Here is a 16,562-nt window from a genome sequence, read left to right on the forward strand (position 1 = left end):
GAGGGGGAATAAGAGCTTCTCCTGAATGCGGCGAAGCCGTCTGGGCGGTAGGCTGAAACTTTGCACTTCAAGTGGGTGACTTTTGCTGCATGGTCCTCCCCCCTGCTCCCGTCTCTGGATCCGCCCCCGCCACCCGGAAGACAAGCACACCGCGCTGCTGAAACCCCACCGCGGGTAGCCATTTCGTCGCCTCACTGTCTGGCCGTCTCCGTCCCAAACCACTTGGCGCCGCCGCGTCGACGCCACCCCGCCCCCGCGCCGCCCCGCGCCGCCTCCGCCCGGGCGCCCCAGTGCTCCACTGCGCGTCGTGCGCGACCCGCCCGCCACCCCCTTAACCACCCGTCTCTCTCCACCACTGCACCGCAAAAAATACACCAAAAACACTTTAATTGCTCCCCCAACGGCGAGAAAAATGGAAATAAATAAATAATGCAAGTCGTGTGAAAATGGGAGGGTCACGAGAGCGAGGAGTGCAGGAGAAAGGCCGAAAAAGGCGCAAAAAATAAAATTGAGGCTGGGTCGGCCGGGTGAGGAAGCTCTTGGCACATTTTACCGCGGTGCTGGCCTAATTAACTTCCTCGTGGGCCTCGCCCGGCTCGCTCGCCTCCTCCACGAGAGGAGGTGAGCGCGGCGCGGGGGCGTTAGCGGCGTCAGCGATCACAGCGCTCTCATTGAACCACTCGCCGGAATCTGATGGAAGTTGTTGGCGCCCGGGTCAGAGTCGCACCGCCACTCCAGCTTCCATCTGTTCAACGGCGACAACACCGGACAATGCGGATAACACCAGCTTGCTCAATATTTTTCCGATGCCTCTACTTCAGCACGGCCGCTACGCGGAAAACGAAATCAATTTGGAGTGTCATCATCACGCACGTGTCGTGTGTGTATTTGTGCGTGTGTGTGTTTGCTTGGGGGGGGGGCGTGTGTGATGTAGGGGGTGGGGGTGTCATGTCCGCGTGACGCGCGCACGGCTTGTCACCGCGTCCCTCTGGTCTCATCGACAGCCTGTCTTCGGGGACCCTTGTGATGGAGTGTGTGTTGACGGCCTGGTGCACCTCACCTGCCCACCTCCACCACCCTGGGCTAGGACGTGGGACGTCTTCAGCGCCCTGGCCGCCCCTCGCGGCGAGCTTGTGTTATCGTTCCCAGCAGGGCATTATTTAGTCTCTATTTCATTATTTTTCTTTCTTCCGAGAAGTTGGCCGCCCATCATCTCTGGGCGCGCGACGCCTGGCTGCGTGCCCCCGGCGACCGACACCGACCAACTTCGTTGAAGGGAAAAGGCCGGAGAATTATTAGGCGCGCTCGGGCGCGTTTGAATATTCTGTCTGGTGGCCGCCCACGCCGGCTTTGTTTTTCTGCGTGGGAAAGTGTGCAGGGCTGCAGGCAGAGCAGTGGCGGGGCGGGGCGGGGCGGGGCGGGGCGGGGCGGGGCGGCCCGTTGAGGAGAATTGGAAAAACCGTGGGCCAGGAATAGTCTTGACGAACGGGGCTGGGATAGATCCATCCGCGATACTGCGACAGCTCGTCCTGCCCGTCCTGGGCTATCTGCGCCCTGGATCAGCCCTACGCGCCTACCGCCTGCGAGCCCACGCCTCGCAACGTTCTCTGTGGGGCTGGGCGCTTTCGTCGCTCTGCCTCTCTCCCACTCGCGCCGCGTTCCTTTAGGCTGCGACAGAGACGGCGCAGACTCATTCCGGACGGAACATTCGTCACTCGAAGGCAGAAACCAAGCCCAGTCCCAAAGTCTTGTTGGAATGTATGGCGATCGTTTTCCCTGACCAGCCGGAAAGAGCGCTGGGTTTTCCTTTCTTTTGACGATCCTTACATCCTTTGTGGCCTTGGTCTTGGTGGTCTTAGCGGCCTTGGTGGTCCTGGCGGCCTTGGTGGTCCTGGCGGCCTTGGTGGCCTTGGTGGTCCTGGTGGCCTTGGTGGTCTTGGCGGCCTTGGTGGCCGCGCCACCTGCCGGACCATAACCTGCCGGGCCAAAGCTTCCTCCCTCCTCCGTCTCCCTTCCGCCCTTTTACTTTTCCTGACTGCTGGAACGAGCGGGGCTGGGCGGACGGACGGGACGGGCGGCTAAAAATAATCCCGCACCTGTCCCTGTCAGAGAAGAGAGAAGGCAAGGCCGTTGCAAAAACGAAAACGCCGGGGGAAACATCCCTTTTCGGGAAACAAAATGGAAGCGGGCAGTGCGGCAATCCGTTTTCCCGCGCAAAAGCCGCCCGTCGCGTTGCGATTTCAAATCGAGATGAGGCTCGGCAAGCGGCAGGCGGGGCCAGGCGGGGCGCGGGCCTATTATGTTCCCCACCCCATCTGTTTGTCGCGGTGATCGAATCTGAGCGACTCAGAGGCCGACGTGCCCGCCTTCATTACCGTCACATCAGCTGCTCGCATGTGGGCCAGCTATCTCTCTCTCGCACACCCCGCGGAACGGGGCACTGCCTGTGAGTGAGAGAGAGATGAGAGCGACAAAAGCGCTGTCCGGAATCACTCTGCAGATTCCGTTCGGGATTGATTGGCTTCTCTGCCGAATAAAAGTGCCGCCATCCACTGCCAAAACGTGCCGCGCGGGGGCTGGTGGCGGGGCGGGCTTCGCTCTGGACGCGAGCTGTGCAGCCCTCCAATGCGACTCTCCTCAAACCCACTCTGCCGCTCTGCCCTGCGAACGAGGAATCCGTCGCGTGTTTAATTCGCGTCCCATGCGAGGACTGTGAGTCTGACAACGCGCCTCGAGTCTCGGAGTCTTGGAGTCATGTCCCTTCCGCCTCGCCGCACCGCGGCGCACCGCGGCGCACCGCGGCGCACCGCGCCTCTCTCAGGGCCTCAGGCTGGCAGCGGAGCCACAGCAGACCCCCAATGAATCTGCCAGCGTCGGCCTGCCCGCCTGTCTGGCCGTCCGCTCGCCCCGGCCTGCATCTCCTTAACTGCACACCGACCATTCGGGCGGCCGTCCCTCGGCGGGACGCTCGGCGGGACGCGTGGCCGGCGAGCCCTCTGACGGTCAAGCACATTAGGAGATTGCCTGCCTCGCATGCCAGGGCAGCCAGGGCCTCGGCCAGGGCCGGCAGGGCGATGCCGCCACGGCCCCACCCCCGCCGCTGTGAGCAGGATCCGGACCGATTTATCACAGAGTACTTCTTCTCCAACGACCCGGCCCATATTCTATGGGGGGCGGCTCGGCGCGGCGCGGCGGTTCGGGGCCCGCCTGTAAATAATGACGCAACATCCTTATCCGGATATTGACAATACATTCCGATGTGGCGGCCGACCTTGCCGCGGGGCGCGCGGGGCGGAGTGACGCGAGGTGTTGTCGGTGGGCCTCTTTCTGTCTCTCATTCCGAAGCGCTGTCTCTGTCGCACTCGTTGGGCCTGGCGCAGCGAGGCGCGGGGGTGCGAGAGAGACAGAGCGACGCTTCGGAATGGCAGGAATCGGCCTGTCGTCCTCCCCAGTGGCGCGCTGTTTCGAGGAAGCGGTGGAACCGTACGTCACGCTGTCTCTCTCGCACGCGTGTGGAACGCACCGTGTCTCTCTCAATCGCGTGTGGGATCCTCCAGCGAGAGAGACGGCGGCGAAGGCGATGTTCGGAGCCGCCCTGCGGCTTGCTATGGCTGGAGCGGCTGGAGCGGCTGGAGCGAGCGCCTGAAGGGCAGGCAATTTTCAGGGCGGCGCGCACGGCTGCCTCGGCGCGGCCTACCTCGCAGGCGCCCTCAGCCAGACGCGCAAGGCGCGCCAGACGCAGGCCGCGCACGTTGTCTATTGGCTGCCGGTGACGTGGAGACTGTCACAGTGTCGCGCCGCGAATCCACAATCCACTTGCGTCCTGTCCTCCGCGGATTGGCGCGGCACGGCGCGGCATGGCGCGGTGCTTTCAGGGGATATGATTGCCCTTTGCCGCCGACTCGGCTCACCTTTGAGGTGCCGCGAGCCCCGCGAGCGCGCGCCACTCGGGGGGTAGACCGGCCCAGCCCAGCCAGCCCGCGGGGGTCACGGGCGGCTCGGGCGACCTCGAGGGAGACACATAATTTGAGTGAAGGGCCTCTCGCAGGGGAGGGGGGCTGAGGGGGGCTGAGGGGGGTCAGGTGACGCGGGTCGTAAAAGAGCTCCAAATGACACCCCCTTAAACGAAATCGCCCCAGGACTCCGCCCGCCTGCAGCCCCTGCGCTGAGCCGCCCGGCTTCCGCGCTTCCGCCTCGCCTTCCGGTGTAGTGCCATTGACCCGCTGCCCGAGAGGGACTGCAGTGCCGCGGCACCGCCAAAATAGCGGAGAAACAACACATATTGCAAAAAAAAGAAAGAAAAATAAATTTATAAAGCCATACCGCAAAGGCCTTGCGGCGTTCTGACGGCCCTTGGTGCCGAATATTAGAACATTCCGGCCCTTGCCTCGCATCGGCTTTTTTTTTTTTTTTCTTCCATTTTTCAAAGCCTCATTGCCGACATTCCCAAGCGGGCCCCCGCTGGTCCGCTGGCCCGGCGAGCACCGCAAGGTCCAGTCGGTGAGGCCGTTGCCTTGCAGACTCGCTCGTTTGGGCCTTTGGTCAGGCCAGGGTGCGACAACTTATTTGTTTTGCTGTTTTTTAATTTTTCATTTAGTAAACCGTCTGGCTAGAAATAAAAAGATATGCTCGGAGTAAAAACAAATTCAATTTTAAATTGAAGTTTGAACTGTTTCATCGGGATGGCGATGGCATGCCAATGCGGGGGACATGCTTCGCGCTGCGCTGCGGGTGATGAGATGCTTGGCTGCCCCCCACGGTGGACCCTATCCTGCCGATATTGATGAAACAATGTGAGGAACACGACGATGCCGGCGTCTTCTCCCTGTTGCGCGGCCGCCGCGCTGTTGGCCCGCGCTTTCTCTCGAAACAATAAAAATCGCGTCTCGCCGCGTCTTCCCCTCGTCGAGAGGAGCACGGAGGGAGCGAGAGAAGGAGAGAGAGAGAGAGAGAGAGAGAGAGAGAGAGAGAGAGAGAGAGAGAGAGAGAGAGAGAGAGAGAGAGAGAGGCGGGCGGGGTCCCCCGGTCAGCACACTCTCATAGATCCTGCCTTATCTCGGGCCAGACGCCCGGCCCGGCTCGGCCCGGCAGGACACGCTCAGGCCGACCGGCCAGAGGCCCGCAGGCCCGCAGCCTACTACACGCGCGTCGTTTCCTCTCCGCCACGCGGTCTAGCACCCCCCACCCCCCTCGCGTACCGCCGAGACAGACATTTGTGAAATCCTATCTGGAGTCCCCGCCTCTCTCTGACTCAGGTGCCGCGTTGATCGTTACGCTCGCGCTCCGCTTGTCTATCTGACTGTGAGATGGCTGCTGCTGCGGCGCCCCCTCTTTTTGCGCAAACACACCACACATGGTCGCACCCAAACACACATGTATCGGGCAAATGGAATGGCTTTGTCCCCCGCGGCCTTGGTGGCCTCCTCGCCGACGGCGACGCCGCGAGGCCTCCCCGTCGACGCTCCACTCCCGGTGATGTGGCGGCTGAGGCTGGAGCGGGCTGGAGCGCCTAGCGCCTGCGGGGTAGGCGACCGCCGGGCGTGCCGCGCGTGCACTGGTGTAAATCAACTCAGAAATTTTCTGATACTTTTGCACATCAGAACATTTCTCATGTCTGAGTTCTGATGTTTTTTCGGACACCTATTTCTGATGTTTGTGTTTCTGATGCCTCAATTTTCTGATGACTTAATTCTGATAACATCGGCTGGACTCATAAAGAAATATATCAGAACAATCATTTTCTTCTGTAAATTTTTATTTTGATCTACATGAGACTCGGAAACGGGGAAAACGCCTTCGGGGGGTCAAAACTGAGTCCGATCCAAATCTGCAGTCCAAATTGAGCTAGCTCGCCATCAACTCACAAAAAGACAGTAAATGTGATCCGATCTCATTAAGATAAAAACTGGCCTAGCCAAATCTTGCAAACAAGACACTCACCAAATTTGAAACTGAAATTATGCAAACTTTCTATTTTACAGGGATCTCATTTTTTTGAACATCAGACATCTGAAACATTTCTGACGATTATATTTCTGATAACTAGCAGTTATCAGAAATCAGATCGACGTATCAGAAAGGTCTCTTTTTCTGATGTCTCTATTCTGATAACCTATGAAAGTATCAGAAAAACCCATTTCTGATGACCTCTTTCCGATAAATAATTGATGTAATCAGAAAATACTCGAAATCTGATGTTTTTTGTCAATTTATCAGAAAATCCACCGTTTATCAGAAAATTTCTGAGTTGATTTACACCAGTGTGCGTGCCTCGCGAGTGCCTACCTCCAAGGCGTCGGCCGCCTCACAGTGCTCCGTCGCTCTGTCTCTGTCGCACTCGCAGGGCGGCTCGCGGCCCTGGCGGCGGTGGGAGAGAGACAGGGGGAATCAGGCGGCCGTGCTCCGGACCGCGGCCGCACCCTCGGGCTTCGCCTGGCTTCGCCTGGCTTCGCCTTCCGCTGGGGACGCAGTGCCGCAGCAGGCTGTTACCGAAACGACGCGCCTTCGTCGCTCTGTCTCTGTCGCACTCGTGCGGTGCCCCGTTGGGGTGCGAGAGGGACAGAGCGACGGAGCGGTGCGGAGAATAAGCCTGCAGGGGACGGTGCCGAAGTAGAGCGGACGGAGAGATGTGCGGTAAGCCTGTCCCTTTTCACGCTGTCCGGATATCGAGGCCCGCGACAGTGACGTCCAGCGGGGCGTGGCGGGCTGGGGCGGGGCTGGGCGAGGTAGAGCAGTGTCGCAGCATGTACAGTGTCTGATATTCCTTTTTAAACCATATTTGGTGAAAAATGTAAATACTCGGTGGCCCTGTGAGCGGAAACAGGAAAATCTGCTTCAGACGTGTGCCAATAATTACACGCGCCAACCGACGGGGAACAGGAAAATTGGATGGATAAAAAAAACGAAGCGAAAAATAAAGAGAGTGGAGTGTGCGGGATGAGGATGAACAGGACAAGGACAGAGCGAGAGGTTGCGCCGCCCAGCGCCGCCCAGCGCCGCCCAGCGCCGCCCAGCGCCGCCCTCACAAAGACAAATAGGGAGGTGTGTCGCCGAGCGGGCCAGAGCCACGCGCGCCGAGTGTGCCGTGTGTGTGTGTGTGTGTGTCCGTGCCGGCGTGTAGGTGGTTCCGGACTCAGTGTGCCACGCCGCGGACGACATGTACCGTGTCATGCTCACGCACACGGCAACACGGCGACACGGCAGTATGACGGCACCACACTGTCGACTTGCTGCCTTTACGGGTGTCGGGCGGTGTCGGGAGTGGCCCGAGCGGCCGAGTGGCGGAGTGGGCCGGAGGGGTCGCTCCACTACACTAGACGACTGCGCCAGTGGCGGTCTGGCCCGGCCTGCCCCGGTCTGTCTGGCCACTCGAGACCACGGCAGCGACGTGCCGCGCTTCTAATTGAACAAAACGCGGCGCGCCCCGCGGGGCCACTGCCGACTCAACTTTTCCATTCCGCTGAAAAAATAAAAGTGGCGCGCGCTGACTGCCTGACTGCGTGCGACAGCCTTCTATTTATTCTTGCGAAGCGCCAGCAGGCTCGCGCATCCCTTCCAGAAGGTCGGCACCGAGTCGGCACGCCCACAGCGCGACTTGATCCCATTCCAGATTGACAGTGATTCTCGAGCGAGGCGCCCCGCACGCCGCACGCCGCACGCCTCGCACGACTTGTTTGTTTTCCGAGATGCGTTACTCCTGTCTGAGGCCCGGGCTGAGGTTTGCTGAGGCCGTGGCGGCGGTACGAAAGCACGCCCGGCGTGTTTACAAACACGTTCGAATTCGAGACGGCTATCGGCGGATCGGTCCGAGCGTGCCGCCGCGGAGAACGCCCGATTAGGTCAGAAAGAAGGTCAGAAATAGACTTTCAAAGAATGTGTTCACTGGCTGGCCCGCGTGCCTCGCACAACACAGCATCCCGCTTGCCCCTCTGGCCCGCAAAAGTGAGGAAAAAGTCAATGTTTTATGCAACGGCCTGCAGCAAGCCACCTTGCCGGGCGGCCCGGTCCCGGCCCGGTCCAGGTCGCGTGTTCTGGCCGCGGTTGCCCGAGGTTGGCGGGGATGCGACGACCCCGCGGCAAACAACGGTTCCCCGAGAGTAAAGGTCGGCCGGCGGCCATCCGGTCTGCGGCGGTGCAGGGGGAAGGGGGGGGGGCTGCTCCTCGTTTGGAAGGCCCTGCCGTTGCCGGGGCCCAGGCCCAGGCTGGGGCCCTACCGCCTTAGCCGGCCGGCCTGGCATTTTGTTAGTCAACCGATTTCCTGGTTTCCAAGGCCAGTGCGAACGCTTCGTGTACCGGGTGGGGGCGCTCCAAACGAAGCGCTTCCTGGGTCACTGGGTGCCCCCCGCGCCGTGTCTCGCCCATTCCGGGCGTACTCGCTGATAAAAAGAATACCCTCCCCTGCGGCCTCCAAGGTCGCCCCAAGGTCGTCTCAAGGTCGCGACAATGCCACTTATCAGCCGCTCCGCATCGCGTCGATGATCCTCGCCGTGGCGTCCACGCCACTGCGACTCCTGTCCGGCATACGGCGTGGGCTGGGCCGGGCTGTGCCGGGCCGGGCCACGAGGGTCGGGCTCAAGCATGTTGGCAGAGTGCCGTCTGAGAATCGATTCCCGATTTTCCGCGTCGCGTGGGGCGGCGGGGCGGCCGGTATCCTATTGGTAGCCAGCGGTACTCCCCGGCCCTTCCGAGTTCTCTCTCGCCATTCGATGCCGTAACTTTGTTACTAACTCAACTGCGTTACTCTGCCACGGGCAACGCGTACAGAGCGGCCGCCCACCCCGTCCCGCCCCGCCCCGCCCCGCCCCGCCCCGCCCCGGTCGGCAGCAGCGTTCAGATGAGCAAGGCCGGCCACGCCTACGCTACTGTCAGTGTCAGTCTGCTTGCCTGCCTCCCTGGAGGGGCCAGTATGTCACCTGAAAAGGGTACAAAACAACAAGTCAATAATTGCTTCAGTGTGCTTACAAATGGCTGCTGCTTGTATTAGATCGGACTGTAAGCGACTGCAGGTGTCGGTTAAAAAGACCAAATGGCTGGAAGAACAATTTTGCAAAAGAGTAAAATGTTAAAAGGGTAAACCCTACCTACGCTGCTGCGTCCGAGCGCTTGCCTGCCTGCCTGCGTGGCTGCCTGCCTGCCGGCTTGCCTGCCTGCCTTCCTGGCTGCCTGCCTGCCCGCCTGCCGCCCTAGAAGAATACGCTGCCGCATTCCGATAATCATGGGGCCGCGATCGGCCTGGATCAGGCCGCCCGCGGCGTCGGCGAACTTGCGCGCTATCACGCGCACATACACGCCCTCTCTCTCTCTCTCTCTCTCTCCCTCCCTCCCTCTCTCTCTCTCTCTCTCTCTCTCTCTCTCTCTCTCTCTCTCTCTCTCTCTCTCCTCCCCAACACACCAACACAACACTCAGCACAACACTGAAAGGCGCGTCCCCTATGCTAAGGCTTTCAAGGATATAAGCAGCAAGGAGGGACGTGAGAGACCGTCACCGCCTTCATAACATGAAATTCCCCTTTGGCATGACAGCGCGGCGCGCGGCCCGTCCGGGCTGGGCTTGGCTGGGCTGGGCTGGGGCTGGTCGGAGGAGGACCATGTCTTGAGCGAGGCGCCCCGCTGCCGCGCTGCCGCCGCCGGGCTACTCTGCGAAAAGAGGAATCGCGGCTACCAGTCGTCAAGCAGCGCGTCGTTTCGGCGACGCGTTACACTCTTTACCCGTCGTCGCGTCGCCACCCCGCCGACCCCGTGACGCTGACCCGCCCCGCGGCCGCCGGGCACGCCACTACTTGAACTCGGCGGCGGCCTGGCCTTGCTAGGCTTGCGGTCCTGCAGCAAGGAGGGACAAGGTCGGCCGCCATCCATCATGAAATTCCCCTTGGCATCAGCGCGGCGCGCGGCCCGGGGCGGGCGGGGCGGCGGCGGAGGACATGTCTTGAGCGAGGCGCCCCGCTGCCGCGCTGCCGCCGCCGGGCTACTCTGCGAAAAGAGGAATTCGCGGCTCCAGTCGTCAAGCAGCGCGTCGTTTCGGCGACGCGTTACACTTTTACGCCGTCGTCGCGTCGCCACCCCGCCGACCCCGTGACGCTGACCCGGGCCGCCGGTCGGCCGCCGGTCGGCCGCCGGGCACGCCGACTACTTGAACTCGGCGGCGGCCTGGCCCGGCCTGGCGGTGCCCTGCGAGTGACAAGGAGACAAGGGGGCAAGGTCGGCCGCCGATCCGATCGGAGTTTGCGTCACCTTGTCATCCGCAGTGGCGGGGCGTGGCGGGGCGGGGCGGCCGGCGGGGGCAAGTTGGCGGCCCGCGGCAGGTACCGGCCGCCACTCTGTCTCTCTCGCGCCGCCGCGGGACGCACCCTGACAGCGAGAGAGACATCAGCCCACCCCGTGAGTGCGAGGGAGACGGAGCGACCGGTTCGGAACGAGCCCGGCCCGGCGGCAACTTGCTCGAGTCGCCAAAGCTGTGCATCTACACGCGAGCGAGCGACCTCTTCCCCTTGGGGGTGCAGTTTTGCTCCCCGGCGCTGGCGGCTCGCTCGCGGCCGAGTGGCTCCAGTAGTTCCAGATCCAGCCGCGTGGCCCAGTTCGGCGCTGCACTGCGAGCGAGGCGCCACCGTCGCATTAATTTATGCACGCCCAAGTTATCCGCGCGGCAAAAACAGGCACTCGGCGTCCGGGTCGGTGATTTGGTACCTGGCCCCGGAAAAGACGCTCGCCGAAGCAAGGCGGCGAGGCTTGCCGTGCTTGCAGCGAGGCGTCCCGGGGAAAGTCCAGCGGCTCCGGCGACGGCGCGCTGAAATATCTGCTAATAAATCCAGCGGGGCGCTTCGCGCGGTGCCGCGCCGCGGCCCCCATGCAAAGTTAAGTACCACACGGCTTACAGCGCCCCCTCCCCTGGTACTGAATCAGCGTTTACAACCCAGGGAAGAAGATTCTCGCAGAATAACCTGACCCCGCAATTACCTTTAGCCGCGCCGCCTGCAGCGCGCCGCCTGTAGCACGTCGAAGCGAAAATAACCAGGCTGACTAGCCGAGGTGCTTGTGGCGGTTTTCATATTGGGTTTCAGGGGCGGCGGGCGGCGGCGGGCGGCGGCGGGCGGTGGCGGCCCGGCGGCGGCGGGCGTGGCGGGCCACGGCGGCGGCGTCCGGTTGGTGGGGGCGGGGCGAGGCGGGGCCGGTGGCCATGATCTTGCTAAAGGACGCCCGCCGCTGTGTGTAGCTTCTTGCCCCGGCCGCTGAGGCCTCGCCGCGCCCCGCCGCCGGCCTCGCGGTGAGCGTTTTTCCACCCAGCCGTCCTCAGAAAGTTACTTTATGGAAATCTGTCATGTCGACGTCGCGTCCTCGTGGATTTCCCGAGTATCTGACAGTGGCGCAGCAAGCGCAAGAAAGAGCGGGGGCGGCGGGTTTCTTGTTCTCCTGTAGAACAGCAGACTCGTTTCGTGGAGTTTGTTGCGCTCTCCGAAATGTGACACTCCGGTAACTCATCGCGAGTACTCGAATTCTCCCGGGTCTATCTCAACCGCTCTCATTTTAATTTGCTCAGCGCAACATACCACAACGCAATTGGGGTATAATCCAAAGGTTAGCGTCCAAAGCACAAAACAGAAAATTAGCCCTTACCAGGAAAAGTGCCGTAACAAAGTATTTTAAGCATAAACATGCTTACAAAGAAAGAAAAATTGTAATTTTCGAACTATTTTGTCGTATGTATACGAAGATACTCCGTAAGGAATTTGAGCGTGTACCGTGTAGCCATTTTTTTTTCAAGCGTTTGGAGATATGGCGTCGATCGACTCGTCTTGTCGACGCAAGGAAACCGCTTGACGAGTAGCGTTCCGTGTGACTGATGTTCCTGTTTCCGCTTCATCGCGGTGGCGGGGCGGGGCGAGGGCGTCCTTACAGCTACGCGGCGCCACGCTGACAGCTAATGGATGGCGCGCTCATCACGCGGCCTGGAGACGCGCACGCAATCCTCTTTCTTTGTTTCTCCCTTTTAACGCGGAACGCACTCACACACACGAACACAATCCCCCCTGCCCCTCTCTCTCCTTCTCTAACCCCCCTCCCTTTCTAACCCCCCGCCCCTCTCTCCCTCTGACACGTGCCCTGTCGAAGCGCGTCGCTGTTGCATTATTAACCCGCCCTGATTGAGGGGCAAATGGCTAATGGAATCGGTGCCACGCCACTGGTTTGGCGTGTGGAGCGACGGCGTTTGCCGATGATCACGTCATCCTCGTCGACTTCCGAGTGCCGTCACACCGCGTCACGGTGCCGAAGCACCGCGTCAACATCCACTCCGCCGGTTCGGCGTGGGCGGAGATTGGTGCTGCCGGCTGGCACCGGAGCGCGTTGGCTTTGCACTCGGCTTTGCAGCTGCACTGTGAGTGAGTGAACCCAAACGCCGAGTGAGCACAGCACGCATGCCTCGGTGCGAGGCGTGCAATAAGCCGACCCACCTTTCTCGTGTGATGCGTCCATTAAATGCCTGTCTGTAATTCACCGGAAGGCATTTTCACTTGATTGCAATTGAAATGGGTTCAAAACGTTTTGCACCAATTGGTGCGACGCTCTCTCTCCCACACCCGCTTCTTTTCGGTGTGCGGTGTCGTGCCCCCGGGAGGAGGACCATCGCACCCCCGCCCCCGCTCGCTGGCTGGTCACTCAATCCACGGCGGCACAGACAGTGTCGTAATTCCTATTCGGGGCACGATGCTCGCCTCTCCCTCTCCCTCCCCCCGCTGCCCACCACACGGAACCAGAGAACGAGATAAAATAATAGCCCGGAACGTCCCAGCCGATACCTCTCCAGATGCCCCGCCTGCCGGCCGGCCCGTCCAGCCGGCTCCGTACCAGGGTTGCTACTAGCCGGCCGATGCAGCAGACCGATTTGGAGAGTCCTTTATGTCTCTCTCGCGCTCATGGGCTTCCCGTATAGGTGCGAGAGAGACAGAGCGACGACTCTCGGAATCGGTCTGCGGGGCCGTGGGTCCGTGGGAACGGAGAGCGCGCCGCAGCGCCTCACCGATGATGAATCGGACCCTGTTCCGGGCAGAACACCTCCCCACCCCCTTTTTTTCTGGCCCTTTTTTTTTGAGCGGCGGTTGTTTTCCTTTTATCTCTGCTGCCTGCCCGGCCCGACCCGCCATTGAGGGGTTGTAATGCACTGCCCGCGGCGGGCTTAGAGCGGATCGCTCCATCACGCTGGGGTAATTGCGAGCCTCGCGACACACACACACACACACACACACACACACCACACACACACACACATATACACACACACACAGAGAGAGAGAGAGAGAGAGAGAGAGACGCGTCGTTTCACTCACACACCTGTCTCACAGGCGTCACACACACACCCCCTTCCACACACACATACGCATGTCACATAGGTCACTCACACGCGTGACACACACGCGAGTCGTTTGGCGTCGTTGGAGAGGAGCGCTCGCCGCGGTCTGCCCCGGCTGAGTCGCGTTCGGAGAGAGACTCTCGGTCGTCTCTGTTGCACCCGCTGGCTCACGGGGCGTGGCCCACGGGGCGTGGCTCACGGGGCGTGGGAGTGGCGAAGACGGCGAGGTTCTCGGACGCGACTCCCTTCCCCAGGTACAGTGCGACTCGTCGCTTTGTCTCGCCGTGGTATACACACTGAGAACTGAGGCGTACTTTTGCGCCCTTCTTCAAGCGCAATGGTGGGTGGCGCCGCGGATACACAGTCCTCCGCTCCTCTTATCCAACATGCATGGAAGAATTTTTCTCTTTTCACTTGACAACGCGTAGAAAACTAGAGTTGTGTTGAATAAAGCCCACAACACTACGCTCCGGTTTTACCAGTGTAGTGGGCGTAAGCCCTGCCTCGGCGGCGGCACGCCCTGGGACACGCGCTGTGTTGCCCGCCGGACGGAGATGAAGCATGCCGCAGGGCCCCGGGGCCGCCCCAGGGCCGCAGGCAGGTGAGGTACTCCCGCAATCCCCTACACTGGGCCGACGAAGCCGCAAAGTGGCCACCACTCCACGCACTAACACAAACACACTGGCAAGCACACACAGACATCGGCAAGCTCACACGTACACACTCACACGCAGTTGGTCACACATCCAATTTAGCAGCGGCGTGTGGGATGCGTGGCACTCCGTCAAATTGAAGAGGCGAAACTGTGACCTGATTCCCGGCCAGGTTAATGTCACCTCTCTGCTGCCGCTGATATATGTATAATTCGACTAAAATACCTGCGAGGGAAAGAGGAAAAAGGGTGAAAGGTGGAAAAGGGGGTCAGCATGCGCGAGGGCTCTGAAATTGGCGACCCGCAAGCAGTGCGCTGGACCACCAACCCGCGCCCACCCCGCCCCACCACCGCCAAGCCCCACCCCGCCCCGCGCCCGCGTGTGACAGGCGGCAGCGGCTTCTGGCTGACCAGGCTCTGGGGAGACGCCCCGAAGATGGGACGCGTGCCAAGAGATCCACCTCAGGGACAAGACCGGCAGGAGCAAGGCCGCCTGGCCGCCAGGATAGCCGAGCTTCTTAAATTGCCACGTCCGGAACCCGAAGAAAAGGGCATCAAAAAATAAAGTGGGAAGTTGGGCGAGGAGGCCCTGGGTGCTCGCCTTTCCTCGCGCTCCGAAGCACCCATCGAAGCAGCCGCGCTGCCCGAGATGAATCCTACCCGTCCCCCGGTCCGGCAGCCCCGCCCCGCCCCGCCCGCTCCGGTCCGGCCGGCCTGACTCCAATTTCGTGTGTCCAGGCGTGCGTGTCTGAACCTCCAGCAACAACAAGTACGTGCCGTTGTTGTTGTTGGTCGGGGTAGACAAGAAGAGACGCAAGTTGCTTGCCGCGGGCGCCGCAGGCGTGGCCGGGGCCTTCTGAGGCGGGCCCGGAGGAGCCAGCGAGGCAGCCGGGGGATGTTACGGTGTGTAAGCACTCTTCCACGGCTCGCGTACACACGCGCCCAACTTTTGTCCAGGAGGGGATAAGAATATTCAGCCACCTCATCCGCTGCTGGAAAGTCGCGCGCCCCCTCCAGACCCCTCCCCCTTCCTCCCCCTTCCTCGCCCCGGGCGGCTGTTTCCGAATCGCTGAGCCGTCACCCGGTGCCAAACAAGAGAGAGAGAGAGAGAGAGAGAGAGTGCGAGTGCCAAACATGGGAAGGAGAGGGACAGCGAGCGGCGCCGCGGCGCTGCCTTCATAAATATCCGCGGCCCGCGGCAAATTTCCCCATGGTTTCCGGCTTGCCAATCCCTCTGCGAATCGCGGTTTGGAAGCCATCCATCCACGGTTCGCCTCGCCCCGCCTCGGGCCAGTCACCGTGCCACGCAGTGCCACGCAGTGCCACGCAGTGCCACGCACACACTCGCAGAAACTCCGAGCTCTCTCACTCCGCCCTCCAGATCGTATGCGCGGGCGGGCGGTGCTGGCGGTGCTGGCGGCGGCCCGGTCCCGGGGCTCTGACCTTGGCCGTTATGACGCCGTATTCGAAGACGCAATACTTGTGGTCGGCCAGGCGACGCAGGCGACGCAGGCGAAGCCCGGCGTATTTTATTCCCACCACTTCTTGCCCTTAATATCGGGCCCGGCCGCCCAGAGGGCCTCCTAGAGGCTCGCCTAGAGGGCCACCCCACCCAGCTGTCCGTCTAGCTGGCTGGCCGGCAAGATGACCTTGGCGCGGCCCCCATCCCGCCCGCTGATTGATAATAACATGATACGCCGGACACTTGACACTGCTTTCTTGCAGTCCTCCAGAAAGAGGAACTTTACGACGTGCTGGCAGCCCGGCCCGGCCAGTGGCCTCCAGCTTCTCCTGGTGCCCGGACGCCGAGTTTTTCATAATTTCGGCTAAGCGGCCACTCGGCAACCCGAGGAGCGCGAGGACGGGCGTTATCGCATCCGCTGCGCTGAGACACCGCTAATGCGCTGCAGGCAGACAGGCAGGCAGGCAAGGCAGGCAGGCTAAACACGGCCCATTGTTGCCGGGGGGAGTCAACTTTGTTTCGTCGTAATTGAAATGGCAAGTGACTCGTGCTCCTGTCGGAGATAATAACAAACTTGTATTTAATGCTGCGGGCATACTGCGGCGCTGCTCCGCCGGGGCCCCGCCGAGCCCTCCCGCCTTCCTCCCGGGCGGCCCGGCGTCCGGAGACCAGCCCGGCGTGCCCGGCGTCCGGGGCAGTGGCCTGGGCCGCCAAGCCCCGGCCCAGCCCGGCCCAGCCCGGCCGGCCGCCTGGCAGGCATCCCTCATCCCTTCCAAAAGAAACCAGCAGCTCGCTCAGGGCTTACAGGGGGGCGAGAAAGTCTTAATGAAATCTGCGGTGTGACCGCGCGCCTCAACCGCCCCCCCCCTCTTTTTAATAACAACTTTGCCTTGAATACCCGGCCGGTCCCCGGTTGGTCGGTAGCGGCGGACTGGTTCCGACGGGGGCGTGCTAATCCTTTTGATGTACGTAGTATACACGGCTCAGCTTAAGCTCGGCCAGCACTACGATGCCGGCCCGGTCACAGCAGATGCCGCCCATTCCAGCACATTCCCACTACTATCTTTGTTGTACACGAAATTGCACAGTGGGTCGAAGCGACCGCT

General features: G+C 61.5%; 1 protein-coding gene across 1 annotated transcript in view; it reads left to right on the forward strand.

Moving 5' to 3' along the window:
- The window catches only part of LOC117653614 (somatostatin receptor type 2-like), a 97,174-nt gene that overhangs the window by 24,990 nt on the left and 55,622 nt on the right, over nt 1-16,562 (forward strand). The gene's annotated exons all lie outside the window — the stretch shown is intronic.

The sequence above is a fragment of the Thrips palmi genome, unplaced genomic scaffold (assembly GCF_012932325.1).
Source record: "Thrips palmi isolate BJ-2018 unplaced genomic scaffold, TpBJ-2018v1 HiC_scaffold_10, whole genome shotgun sequence".
NCBI lineage: Eukaryota > Metazoa > Arthropoda > Insecta > Thysanoptera > Thripidae > Thrips > Thrips palmi.